A 3,719-nucleotide genomic window follows, 5' to 3' on the forward strand; every position below is an offset into this window, starting at 1 on the left:
AGTAGTCATCAGTTATCACCAAGCAGTAAGAAGTACCACCTAGACTTTTTACATTCACTGGACCGAAGAGATCCATATGAAGTAGTTCTAGAGTACCGGCAATAGAATTGACCTTCTTGGTGAGATGGGTTTTCTTGTGTTGCTTTCCCTTCTTGCATGCTATACATTTGTCTTCAAAGTTAAAACTTTTTAAGGGAACGCCCATCACAAGCCCATTCTTGACAATGAAGTTCATCTTCCGAAGATGAATATGTCCCATTCTCCTGTGCCACAATTCTGATTCTGATTCGCTTGCTTTTGTCATTAAACAAGATTCTCCGGTGGCCATTTCAGTAGACCTCATGTCCATCACATATGTATTCGTTTCACGTGGAGCTTTCATTACTATCCATTCGTCTGGTATCTGGAAACCAGGCTTCAACACGATCGCTTCATTCTTCGTAAAATGGACAGTGTAATCTTTATCACAAATCTGCGACACACTCAGCAGATTGTGCTTCAATTCCTCCACAAAATTCACATTCTCCAGTGTCATTCTCCCATTCGACACTGTTCCTCTACCAGTAATTCTCCCTCCGCTTTCACCAGCAAAACTAACTCTTGCTCCCTGAACAGGTTTTAAATCTTGCAACAAGTGTTTGTTGCCCGTCATGTGCCGGGAACAGCCGCTATCTACAATCCAAAGACTGTTGGCAGCCCTGTTCAACTGTTCCTGCACAATAAAACAAAGAGTTAGAATCTTGGGACCCAAGACCAATTGGTCTTGGATCGATACGTCCCGTACCCTGGCTTTCTCAAGTTAGCATCAGGATAATTTCTGTAAGTCCTGTTAGGAAATCTCCTTGCGGATTGAGTGTAATGCCTCCCAAACCCATGTGAATTGAAAGTGTTATATCTTGTGGTTTGGTTGAAAAACTGAGGTTTGTTTTTATGAAAACTTGAATTAGTTACATTTTGGCAATTTGTAGAGTTTTCATTTTTAGTAGTAACAAAATGACGCTTATCCTCAGTTTTATTTGGCTTCACACCTCTAAATCTCGGCTTCAGAGGGCAATCTGCAACTAGATGTCCTAATTTGTTACATCTAAAGCAAAATCGACTCTCCATTTTCTTGTCAAATGTTGGTTTGGATGTAGAGGCAGTGTTACCAGCCGTTCGTCTCACATAAGGTGGGACGTACGGATTGAGTGGAGAACTCTTTTTAGAAATTTTATGTTTATCTCCACCGGTGGGTAACCCTACCTTCTCTTTTGTCTGACCAGATTCAAACAACTTATCCGATTCCGATGAGACTGGACTCGAGACAGAAACTTTCACATTTGAAATAGGCGAACTCGTTTCGCCACAGCTAACACTTGGTTCTATATTTGTAACCTTGATGGGAGTTGTCTGAGTAACCTCGAAATCAACAGATTTCTGAACACTCGGATTATAAGTATAGTTGTGGTTAAAGGGTGGTGGAACCTCGTGATAACCGATTCCTCCCCTCTTTGCAGAGGTACCTTGATCACTCACGAGGTGATCAAGGATGGCCGAGGAATTCCTGAACTGCTCAAGTTTGCGGTTCAGTTCCACCACCTTCACCTAGTGGTCAGCAATCTGTTTATCCCGATCAGCAATCAATTTAGTTTTTTCTTCTAAAACTTCATAGCTAAGATCAATTATTTCAATTTTCTCAGCAAGTTTGGTTTTTAAGCTTTGAATGTCTTTTTCACATGCTTTTATTTTAATTTTATAACTGTTTTCTCTTGCTTTCGTAAAATGGTGATCTTCTTTAATAGTTTTAAAATCAGCATCTAAACGGACGTACTGATCAGTTATTGTTGTTAGTTGCTCAGATAAATTCTCACAATTAGTACAAATATTCTTATTACTTTCCTCGGAGCGATTGTCCTTATCATCTGCCATGAAAGCTGTTTCTTCTTCAGTAGCTTTCTCATTTCCATCAACCTTCTCACATTCTTCAACTTCAGCCTCAGCCATGTTCGCTTGCTCACCAGATTCATTTGAATGCAGGTTCCAGTTGTACCCACCTGCTTCTCTGGTCAACATGGCATTAATCTCTCTGTTAACTCCAAAGTGTTGTGTAGGCCGACCTTGTCCTCGTTCAACCCTCTCATTTCTACATTCTTTGGCAAAGTGCCCGTATTGTTGACAATTATAGCACTTTACCTTAGATTTGTCGAATCCAGGCCTACCACCAACAAACTTTCTCCCAGTTTTCTTCATAAACCGTTTAACTCGCCTCACAATCATTGCCATTTGCCATTGCAAATCCATCTCCTCCAGATCATCAGCATCGATCTGGTCGTAATCCTCATCCAGAGCAGCAGGGTCTACAATCTTCCCCTGGATGTAGTTTTCATAGGAAGCAATAAATGATGAATAGACTGCAAACTGCTCTTCAGCAGATTTTACACTCATAGGCATCTTGGAATAATTATTGCTTGAGGCATTTGCAGAGAAAACACTTGTGGATGCTTGAGGCTTTGAAGTACTACAAGTTATTGCTTGAGGCTCTGATACCAATTGTAGGTTCCTGGACGGATCGTACACGGGATGTCGCTATCTGCGCAGGTGCGGAATCCCTGCGTAGGTAGATACGAGTGCAGAATATGTATAAATCAGACACACGAGCAATAACCGAAACACGTTATATTAATAACACGAACACGTGACACGAGGTCACTATTACAGACTGACTTGCAAACACGTAACTCGCTAACCCTCGAACTCACGAACTATCGACCTGTTGAACAACCCACAAACTGTTACAGTGAACAGTTTAAATAGACACGACAACTTCGCCTCAGGCGAAGTTGTCCACAACTTCGCTTGTTCAACAAGTTCGCCTGAGCGAACTTGTTGACAACTTCGCTTGTTACAAAAACATAAACATAATCATAAACATAATTACATTACCGACTCGATTACAAATGCTAGACTATGAACTACTGACACACATGTACCAACACAGGTTAACGGCTATCCCGAAGATCCAATGGATCACCTGGACCGACCACATACTAGTATGTGTCCTTCTAACTAAGTATGATCGACTAATTTTCAGCGAAAGAATGAAAACTCATCATAAACCGCCCCGGTCACTTTCAGTCATCTGGTTAATGGCTATCCTCATATTCTACAAGTAGAAATGAGGACCAAACATATCCTAAGACATGTCCTTCAAACTGAGGCAACCGACATAATTCTAAGCGATAGTGACGTATTATTTTTTTTTTTTTTTTTTTTTTTAAACAAACATAAGAAAGCACGGTTACTCGGGATTGATCATCCCATTCAGCTCAACAAGGTTTTGAAATCTAGATTTGTCAAACGCTTTCGTGAATAAGTCAGCGAAATTATCTAACGTGTCAACTTTTTCGAGCTCAATCAGCTTCTTCTCAGCACAATCCCGTATAAAATGATGACGTATGTCAATATGTTTAGTTTTACTGTGCTTCACGGGATTGTTAGTTACTGAGATAGCAGCAGTGTTATCAATGCAAATAGGAGTAAGTGAGAAATTCAGACCATAGTCGCGCAACTGTTGTTGAATCCAAAGAACCTGGGAGCAGCAGTTGGATGCTGCCATGTATTCTGCTTCACAGGTTGAATTTGCGACTGAAGTCTGCTTCTTGCATTGCCACGACACCAATCTGCCACCAAGAAACTGACATCCACCAGTTGTAGATTTCCGACTCTGATTGCACCCTCCA

This window comes from Bidens hawaiensis, unplaced genomic scaffold, assembly GCF_021521415.1.
Source record: "Bidens hawaiensis isolate Kalapana, Puna unplaced genomic scaffold, B.hawaiensis_p1.1 tig00419464_1, whole genome shotgun sequence".
Taxonomy (NCBI): domain Eukaryota; kingdom Viridiplantae; phylum Streptophyta; class Magnoliopsida; order Asterales; family Asteraceae; genus Bidens; species Bidens hawaiensis.